The sequence below is a fragment of the Periplaneta americana genome, chromosome 2 (assembly GCF_040183065.1).
Source record: "Periplaneta americana isolate PAMFEO1 chromosome 2, P.americana_PAMFEO1_priV1, whole genome shotgun sequence".
In the NCBI taxonomy this organism is placed as follows: Eukaryota; Metazoa; Arthropoda; class Insecta; order Blattodea; family Blattidae; genus Periplaneta; species Periplaneta americana.
This window is the reverse complement of record NC_091118.1, coordinates 6,805,210-6,816,186: the sequence shown is the minus strand read 5'-3', so window position 1 is coordinate 6,816,186 and position 10,977 is coordinate 6,805,210. Positions and strand designations below refer to the sequence as shown.

Below are 10,977 nucleotides of genomic sequence, written 5' to 3'. Positions count from 1 at the left end.
ATCAGCGTCGCCGGATGTGCCGGAATTTTGTCCCGCAGAAGTTTTTACATGCCAATAAATCTACTGACATGAGCCTGTAGCATTTAAGCACACTTAAGTGCCATCGACCTGGCCCGGGATCGAAGCCGCAACCTTAGGCATAGAAGGCCAGCGCTATACCAACTCGCCAACCAGTATTAAACGTTATTCTAGAACACATCAGACATACATAAATTAAGGAGGAATCATGTTTCACCGTCTTATTTTATTCACGAAGTCTCTTGTTTATGTAGAGTGAACTACATAAACTGCAAATGCTATAGTTCTTAAAAAGTGTCTGTACTGCTCAGGAACCTGTTAAATAAAATCGTTAATTTTTATAATTATTATAATTTAAGAATTCATTTGACTCTCTGAATTTTTTTTTTCGCGAACTGCATATTACACTTTTAACTTTCTACGTTCCTGAACTACTAAGATTGTCCCTCCCAAGGTGTGAAGAGTTGCCTGCTCTATTTACACCAGTTTGGCTAGCTAGATATCGGACAGAACAAAAACGAATACCATTTCTTTTGCAACACGACCCTGACAATAGAACTGTCTAGACCGGAAGTTTTAATATAGGCCTAAGTCAACGCAGCTGGAAATTGAACTTTCGTCTACACAACCACAATGAAAAGTATAAAATCTCTCATCTGATACTTAACTTAGTGCGGCTCCAGATATCTGCCTGAAGATCCTCTTGTTAAGGGACCGTATTGTCTGTCGTCATACATCTCGCCTAGATTTGAGATAACAAGGAAAACATTTTAGAATTCAATACATGAACAAAATATAAACAGAGTGAAGGAACAGTTTGAGGCAATGCCAGAAGATTAAAACAAGATATCCGCTGTGCATTCATATTTCACGTGTTATTTAACTCTTAAATTCTCAAAGTATCCTGTAGGATACAACAGGTTAATAGCCTATATGCTATAATTTTAACAGAATAGAAAAAAATTGGTACGAGAATTAAAATTTTACAATACTATAGTATTGTACAACATATAAAATACGGACATTACGACAGTTGTTTTCTTTACGGTCCGACAAGGTTCAATAAACTAGTGTGAGAAATGAAGCTTTGCCAGTTTAAGGGTTAAGTGTAAGTTTTTTATATTTCTAACGAAATTAAGTTTTTCTGGCATCTGAATTAATGTCAAAAAGTTAAGTTTATGTTCAGAGTACCTGATTCTTAGAAGTTTTGTAGTGAGAGTGAACGTAATTCAGAAATTAATATGCATTCAGAGTGAGCGATTCGAAAACTCTCACTTCTGCATTTTGTGGCTATTCAAGGTGTATTCATTCCCTTTTATAGGCTGGATTATATTATGCTCTAAGTTAAGTTGAAAGCTTCATGCAAAGTATGTATTCTAATACCTGGAGCTTACATGAATTAAGAATTTGAATGAAATTTAATTAAATTATTTTCGCAATTCAAATTATTAAATCAGTTAAGGAATTTCAAGCTTAAGAATTGCTTACACTTTTCAAACATTTGAATGGTAGTTACCTATTAAAAGTTCTGCAATTATAGAAGAATATGAATACAATCCTTTGTTCATGAAAGTGAAATTTTCTCAAGTAACAAATCTAGTTTTTAGCACAGAGAATAGATTTATTTCGCACTTTGGACTATTTCCTAAATTTGTAGCCAAAAAGTGAAGGGATCATGATTCTCTATTTTTAGAGTACCGGTATAAGAAAGCTATTGCTTTCTATTAATCTACAAACTTGAAATTATTTTTATTTGTGCAACTTATTTCACAGTTCTGATCTTACGAATTCAAAGCAGGGCCAGAAATTTGAACTTCGATTTTTTTTTACAAAAATAAGTTTTGTTAAATGCACATCAACTAAGATTACCAATATTATCAGTTTGTGCAGAACTATTCTGAACTTGAATCGGGTTCACTTGCGTCCAGGGGAAAAGGGGGGATGTCCACTTTTAAACAATTCTCAGGAAACCAATTTTAAAATGTGAAACTCTATCATTCCGAATATAATACTGAGAAATTAACCAGCAGTTATTCTGTAACTGAGAACTTTCTTTCCCTGTTCTAAGTGTAGAATGAATTCACTTCATATGAAGTATATAGGCGAATGGAAATCTGAATTTTGCCTGAAAGTAGACATTCCCCCTTTTTCCCCCTGTACTCTTTTGTTGTGAAATCAATTTTTGTTAACTACAAAATAGATACAAGGCAATCTTGTAAAACAAGTAGACCTGTCACACTTTCATAAATTTGCGTTGTTTTATTTGATAGTGCAATTATTATAGTGTGTCCTGATAAAGAACAAATTTATATTAACACCTAAATTACACCGTTCTTTCTTCAAAGACTAAAATTTTACATTATTTACATAGTTTATTTCTTACAACACAATGGTAAACAATTTTAGAAATTATGTGACTTATTAACTGAACTTACCGACTAACAAATGAGGAACGATGTTCACCATAATCTCGTCCCATGGCATTGATTCCCATCTTCTAGTTGCAAAAATCTCTCGGCAACAATCCTCGAAAAAATAATTTGTCACAATTTATACCAAGAATATACCAATATTTAAGTAAGATTACATATTATACATATAAACACACGCAAAAATAACCCTCGTAAGTTTTATTTTCACTAATCCTTCAAGTTACAAAGGCTATTATTTGTATTGCCTTTCAGAGCATATTTGTCACGTTTTCCTAGACAAATTATTAGGTTTAGAGAAATTTAATAACAGAACTTAGTACACAGCTGAACACGATCTCCTTTGCAAGGTAAGTATATGTACATCCAAATTAAAAGTTTCTTTTTTATCAAGTTCATTAATTTCCTATATAAAATGCAACTCTCTTCGCTTCTAATTTTTGTAGCAGTATCTCCACGCAAATTTAAATATCTTGGAGCAACAGTAACAAATATAAATGACACACGGGAGGATATTAAACACAGAATAAATATGGGAAATGCCTGTTATTATTCGGTTGAGAAGCTTTTATCATCCAGTCTGCTGTCAAAAAATCTGAAAGTTAGAATTTATAAAACAGATATATTACCGGTTGTTCTGTATGGTTGTGAAACTTGGACTCTCACTTTGAGAGAGGAACAGAGATTAAGGGTATTTGAGAATAAGGTGCTTAGGAAAATATTTGGGGCTAAGAGGGATGAAGTTACAGGAGAATGGAGAAAGTTACACAACGCAGAACTGCACGCATTGTATTCTTCACCTGACATAATTAGGAACATTAAATCCAGACGTTTGAAATGGGCAGGGCATGTAGCACGTATGGGTGAATACAGAAATGCACACAGAGTGTTAGTTGGGAGGCCGGAGGGAAAAAGACCTTTAGGGAGGCCGAGAAGTAGATGGGAGGATAATATTAAAATGGTTTTGAGGGAGGTGGGATATGATGGTAGGGACTGGATTAACCTTGCTCAGGATAGTGACCGATGGCGGGCTTATGTGAGGGCGGCAATGAACCTCCGGGTTCCTTAAAAGCCATTTGTAAGTATCTCCACCCAGTGAAGGAGAAGTAACACCTGACAATTAACATGTAGGCTATGCTAGCAAATTTGTGTAAAAGTTACCGAAACATGTAACATTTTGAAATTAAACAACAAACCATAATTAGTAAGCCTAATATCCGTTCAAGGTTTTCCACACTTTCGATCAACGTGTTGTCTAATGGAAGTTCCCGTCTGATTAGCGGTAATCTTTAATTTGAACGTAAGATACATTTTTATTGAATTTGTAATATTTTAGAATATAATTTCACTCAAATTTTATTTGTAGGTATCTTTTCCTGCTGAATGTAAGTATAAACACAATTTTCCTTTTAAACAATTTAACAGATGCACATGTCTTATTTAAAATTTAAAAGTCACATTTCATAATGGTAGAAGTGCAGTATGGTAAGTATTTTTCACCACCACCACCACCACACATTTAATTACAATAAAGATATGGATCACATTTACAACTCAGCTGATTTTCAAAATCTATTTCTAGAATTACTTCCATCACCAATATTTTAACAACACTGCTCAACCATAACTACAACACTGACACACCGCACAGTCATGGACTAACATTAAGACACTGTTCACTAATTGGCCAGAAAAGTTTTGTTACGCACAGACTAATCTACTGCACTTTTACCATTGACAAATGTGAAGTGTTGACCAATTTAACTTTTTTTTAGTTATTTGAAAGTTTACCGAAATCATAAATTTATCGACAAGTTCCCTCTATACCAACAATAAAATAATAAATCTCTTAAGTGTTTTCATTCAGTCATACTGACAAAGAAACGTGACCAATTGATTTTCAAAAGTTTATTTAGAAATACGAATAATTAACAATTAATATTTAAATTTTAGATTTGGTTTTCGTTGTTAGCTATAACTGGAATATTTATGAATTTAAAACTTAGCCAAGAGTGAAAATGAATCAAAACAAACTTTAAGATAACGAAAAATATTCTAGAGCAGAAGAACACAAGTGGACGCGACCCAGTGTCCTTAACACGTTAAAAAGATAACTTTTGGATTGTAGTGTGTATCTAAATCCCAGCCTCGGGCACTAACACGGGTTCCCCCCGCCCAGTTCCTGCGGTTTTGTGCCCCCATTTTCATACGAACGTACCTGGAATTTTGACTTAGTTTTCTTCCGTTTTTTTATTTTAAGTTCCTTCACTTTTTCCCCCGTTATACTCGTAATATGCGATATACAAGCGACTATGTGCAGTGTTCATTTTGTGTAGGAAGTATTGTGTTACAACTCTATCGCTGTCTTTCACCGTAACCCAGAGCGTAGGTTTACGTGTAAATTTAATTTTTAAATGTCAAGAACACTCGTAATGTAACAGATGTCAGCAGACAGCGGCGTATCTATCTGTAGCCAGAGTAGCACGTCTCCGAGGCAACCGAAGCAAGCCAGGTCTATAAAAATCATGTAGACATAGCAACGCTGTGCTTTCTAATTCTTCATCGATAATCTTTTTGTAGATGCAAATTAATTTACCTGACTTCAAGTTAACGCCCAGATATCTAAATTTGAACTGGTTTTATAATTTTGGATAGATCTTTACACTTTGAATTTTATGTTATAAGCTTTTATCATCCAATCTGCTGTCAAAAAAGCTGAAAGAATTTATAAAACAGTTATATTACCGGTTGTTCTGTATGGTTGTGAAACTTGGACTCTCACTTTGAGAGAGGAACATAGGTTAAGGGTGTTTGAGAATAAGGTGTTTAGGAAAATATTTGGGGCTAAGAGGGATGAAGTTACAGGAAATGGAGAAAGTTACACAACTCAGAACTGCACGCATTGTATTCTTCACCTGACATAACTAGGAACATTAAATCCAGACGTTTGAGATGGGCAGGGCATGTAGCACGTATGGGCGAATCCAGAAATGCATATAGTATGTTAGTTGGGAAACCGGAGGGAAAAAGACCTTTAGGTAGGCCGAGACGTAGATGGGAGGATAATATTAAAATTGATTTGAGGGAGGTGAGATATGATATAGACTGGATTAATCTTGCTCAGGATAGGGACCAATGGTGGGCTTATGTGAGGGCGGCAATGAACCTCCGGGTTCCTTAAAGGCCAGTAAGTATGTATTAATTCAATCACATGAGTTAACAGTGCCTAGCGAAGAAGTTATCGGGGTGGAAGTGAACAAATAATCAGATTCAGTGACTAGTGAAGAAATAGGGGATAAGAGCGATGGCAGAGTGAGGAGAGGTAGAAGTGCAGATGAAAGTGGATGATTATGATTAAGTAGTGTTAGTGGAAGTTATAGTATACAAATTAGGGAAATTTTATACGATAGAAAGAACTTCAATTTAAGTGAGCAATAAAAGTTATGAGGTGACCACTAAACAGAAGGGAAAGTTTTCAAGGTGAGAGGTTAGATAGTAAATTGAGGGGATGTATTATAGTAATGGGGGTGGTAAAGGTAAAACAAGATGAATGCACACGTCGATGAAAGTTTCTATGTGTTACTGCAATTAGAAAGTGATGGGGAGCACGAATACAGAGATGTGGTGGCGACCCATTATTAAACAAGAGCTGTAGAAATATCATCACATGAATTCGACATGTTCAAGTTCTGAGCTAGGTTATAATTATTAAGAATAGTCCATTTACCCTGATGTTCATTTGGCTACAGAATGAAAAAAGTTATTGACTGATAAGTTCTACTGCGCCATTATAAATCACTAACGACTTACATCAGCGAGGTGAAAAGCTTCCCTTTGGGCTTCTTCGTAACAGGCGCGGAAGTAGTGGCAACACCTGAGAGACGAAAAGAGCAAATCAATGACTGGTACAAAAGGATCAGGAATATTTAAGCATTATCTGTAATAGGAATATACCGAAAAATTTTATAAGGTTGGAGAAGGTTTGATGACTGATTATTTAGGTAAAAGACAGGGCCAGTGACTGAGGTCACTGGGTCCAGCACCAGAAGTCAGAGGTGCTTAGCCCCTTTCTCAGAGGCGAAGGTGAACTGTCTAGCAATCCTTATTCGCGTAATGGCAAATCCCCTCCTTACGTTTGTAGCGCTGAAATATGGACTAAATAAGAAGGATGTTTTGTACTGTTGCTATAGAAACCTGTTCGTTGATATCATGCTGTGAAACAAAAGACAATTTGGACTAGCCGCTGACATAGCTTGGACATTATTCACATCGTTTCTAGAAGTGCCCTCATTTTCTACACGTGCTACCAGATGATGTAGCCTAACTTATTTACCAAATTATTTTAACTGATTATTTTACGACTCTTTATCAACTGCTATGGTTATCTAGCATCTGAGTGAGCGGAAGGTGATAATGCCAGCGAAATGAGTTAAGGGTCCAGCGTCGGAAGTTACCCAGCATTTGCTATTAATAGGTTGAGGGAAAACCGTGAAATAAACTTCTACCAGGTAATTTGTCCCAACGTGGATTTGAAAACGGGCCCTCTTGTTTCACGGTCAGGGAAGCTAGCCGTTACTCCATAGCGGTAGACCCGAAAAATTGTTAGATCTGACATAACCCTGCAATATAAATTACAATTTTGCACTTTATTTGAGAACAGATGTCTTCTTGAAAGATTCAATTTACATTTAAATATAGATATATGGATTTATTGAGTAATATTATGCATACAGATTTTATATTATAATTTTCTCTAAAATCCAATGCACGGGTCTTCTGACCGTACGTGCTTTGTACCTAAAACAAGTCCTACTTTGTAGGTTTCACCCCCTCACCTATGATTATATCCAACCACTCTCTAAAAGAACACACATATTAAAATGAAAATTATAAGAAACAAAGTTAAAGATATTTCATGTCCTTACCTTACTGAACTCCGGACCTCACGTTCTGCTCCACTGGGTACGTTGCACCAACATATTTCAGCAACTGCACTAACGGCAAGCCACGTACTTCAGCCAGAGCCTTGTAGACGTGAAGTACATGCTATGAACAAACATATAGGCACTTTGAGTATTACGTACAGAGTAAGAATATTCGCAAACTAGTAAATTCATTTTATATACAATAATTTCATTATAACTCATCTCGTTTACCTGTTCACCTGTAGTTTCTAAATTCAACACGAATTATTATTATTATTATTATTATTATTATTATTATTATTATTATTATTATTATATGAACAGAATTTGACCGCATTATAGAATCCAATCTTCTACATTAGACACCGAATTCTTGGAGTATGCAGAGGGGGCAGTCTTAATTACCAAAATGACCAGCAGTACCGCCTTACAAGGTGCTGGATGACACGTGCAGAAATTTCTTGCACTAACAACCATTTGTGCCTGATGGAAGGGTTACAGCTCTCCTTCCTGCCGCGTTTATCCATAGAGTTTTCGTGTGCAAATGGTTTGTGTCACTTCTGGTTTCTTTACTCAGATAATTTTAAGTTTAAAGTATTTTCGGGAGAGGTTAATGTATGTTGATAAATTTAGGAGAATTTTTTTTCTGTAATTTACGTTACTTTTGAGTCCACTTATTTTTGCTGTAACATAGATTCGGTTTTCGAAGAATAGGTTTTAATGCCTGTGTTTTTCATTTTTATTTATCACATCTCCGCATTTCTTTTTAAAAATCTAAAGCGTTCGTGACGCCTTGTTAACATACATTACGGGGGCTACATTACTCTAATTTTTTAAATTATCTCCGTGTTTCTAAATTGAAGCAATATCCCTGGTTTGAATCCTACCGTCTCAAATAAGTATATTTACAATTTCCGTGGTATGTTTGTAATGCCACAGTTAACAGGAACAAGTCATGAATATACAAGTTAAAAGTGAAGCACACAAGTGTTTGCATAGAGAACCACCTATAACAAAGTTCTTAAACGTTTATGTAACCATTATACCACGCTGTGGCTTTCGGGTGACAACGGCTCAAATCTTTGTCCAGATTGAGTACTTTTACCATGATGTGATTAGTACTCAATTTCAACATTTAGTGAGAACGTGCTTACAAATTAAAATCAATTACTTTTGGGCACCCTTCTCAACTCCTCAGAAGTCCGGGAATGCGGACGTAGTCAAACCCATCGTGTGAACGCATTCAGGCACGCAGAAATTCTCTTCTGTTAAAGTCACGAACCAATAAAGAATTAAACGTTCTCTAAACTAAATTTAAGAGTAATACATGCAACATGTCTTAATGTCGACAACCCCACTTTATTTACAAGCCACCCTATTCGATTATGTTATTTAGATTTACGTAGACTTTGACATCTACGGACTGTTCGTTCTGGAGAAGAGAACGACGGAGGGCAATTCTGAACGTCTAGATTGTTCTCGACCTCATAAGGCAAAGCTTAAAGCTAAGATCCCAGAAAAGTTTATTCAAGTAACAATACTCCCTTGTTATTTCTGCTGTCGACGGTGCACCGACGAAACAGACCATATAATTGGGGTTGAATACCCGTACTGCATTTTTAATTGCAAATAGAAAAGCCGATACATGCTGAAATGTACTACCTCGAGAATTTGATCTCCTAATTTTTCATTTATATATGAAGGTCTTACGTTCCATTATTCTACAACACGTTGGTTGGCCATAACAGTACTTGTATTCCAATGACGTGCTCATATCCTAATCGACTTTATTCTATGAATCTATTATTTACTTCCTCATTCAAAAGGCCTATATGAAGAGAAAGTTCTACATGAATTGCTAACCATCTTGGTTTCAGCTGCCCATCATCTGTCGAAGACGAGGGGAATTTAGAGACGTTCAATATTTCATCTAAGAAATACACCAAGAGTAGCCAAATGCGTTCTTGCAACAAATTTTGCTGTAATTAAAAACATTTTCTGTATCTTCTGAAAGGAGAAATTCCGACTAAAGAGCTTCAATATTCCTTAATTTTTATACTTTAACTAGGACAGTGGTTGCCTGCCTGAAACCGACGAAAAAGAAAGAAAAACTCAAGAAATCTAACATTTAATTTTATTTAAAATTTGTGAATCTGAGTGCAAAGATTAAAAAAATCAAACTTTCCAAAAAGTTATTAATTCGCATTTAATTTTGTTCGTCCTATTTAATAAGAAAAAAGTTACGAATAATCTTATCTTCAAATGAAAAAATTTGAACGAAATTTTCATAATGCCAGAAGTGCAGTACGCTTTTAATTTGTCCATCACCAAATTTTCTTACACTTACTAAACCTCCACATACTACGGTTAATTTTATCCAACACACGAACACAAAATGGCTGACATTCAGAATACCTTCACCAAATTAGTTACATGCTACATACATTTTTCCTACTATTTTACTGCACTTATGCCATTTATACAAACTGGTGACCATTTTAATTATTTAAGAACCGCGATAAAATTTCGAATTGCACTGAGAAATTTAAGACCAATCTCATGAATCAATTTGCTCTTTCCACTCGTCGTATTAATCACTAACGTCCGTGTACCATATTTACTACAATCCTGCCTGAACAGTATGAAATACAAGCCCACAACGTAGATTATTTAACAGTGTATTTAACTTGAATACAAATAATATTAATAATCTTAAATTTATTATTTGTGGAATAGAAAAATATTCTGGGTCGATTTGCTATCAGTTCAAACTTGAAGAAAATTAATATGACTGCAGAAAATGTTTAACAAAATGGAGTCCACGAGTAAAATACTGGACGTCGACACAACACGATTTTCCAAATATTCTATAATCCAGTGGTTCTCTAGAATGAAAGCACTTAGTCTTCTGAAATGAGAAATTATGGTACTTTAAGTGAAGACATATTCCAACTAGCTTATTCATATCGCATAGATTTTTAATATTTCCATTCTAAACTATCGTTACTGAGACTATCACGAATTTCATTTAACTTACTGCAACAGAAAATATCTGACGTGATTCAAAGTTACGGGTATTATTACCTTTTATTTATTTTTGTTTAATTAAAAATTAGATTTCACATTGAAATAATACTTCAACTAAATCTGAACGAAACAAGTTGGAAACTCAACAGCCACCTTACCCAACCCAGGACCGTCCGCTCTCCTCTACGACGTACGTTGGACTAAATGGAGTCCAGGGTTCGGTAGCACGTAGTAACGGCAAGCCATTCGGTTCAGCCAATGAGATTGCAAACGGAAATTACGTAGCCATCGCTGTTCAGGAAATTAACATAAATTTCGTATAATATAGGGTGATTAATAGCTTTAAATGTGTGTATATATATTGCTGAAAATATTTTGTAACGCAGCTATTTAACATTTCTGTCTGTTTGCCTTTTAAATCTCACAGACATTCAAATAATCGTAATAAAAAAATTAAGTCGGAAGTTGACCCAATTCTAATAGCCCTACTTATACATTCGATCCTTCCATGTAGCACAGAAATTAACTACCCTCATCGCCTGAACGTACTCAGGGGTGCACAAACTTATTCATCATAT

At 35.2% G+C, this 10,977-nt stretch overlaps 1 long non-coding RNA gene across 1 annotated transcript; it reads right to left on the bottom strand.

The window, feature by feature from the left end:
- Window positions 1-254: 254 nt before the first annotated feature.
- On the bottom strand, window positions 255-6,323 carry LOC138695228 (uncharacterized). The gene is made up of 3 exons (XR_011331085.1): window positions 6,258-6,323; window positions 2,454-2,544; window positions 255-760 (listed from the first exon to the last, which is right to left on the bottom strand). It is a non-coding gene; the product is annotated as an uncharacterized lncRNA (long non-coding RNA).
- Window positions 6,324-10,977: the final 4,654 nt, after the last annotated feature.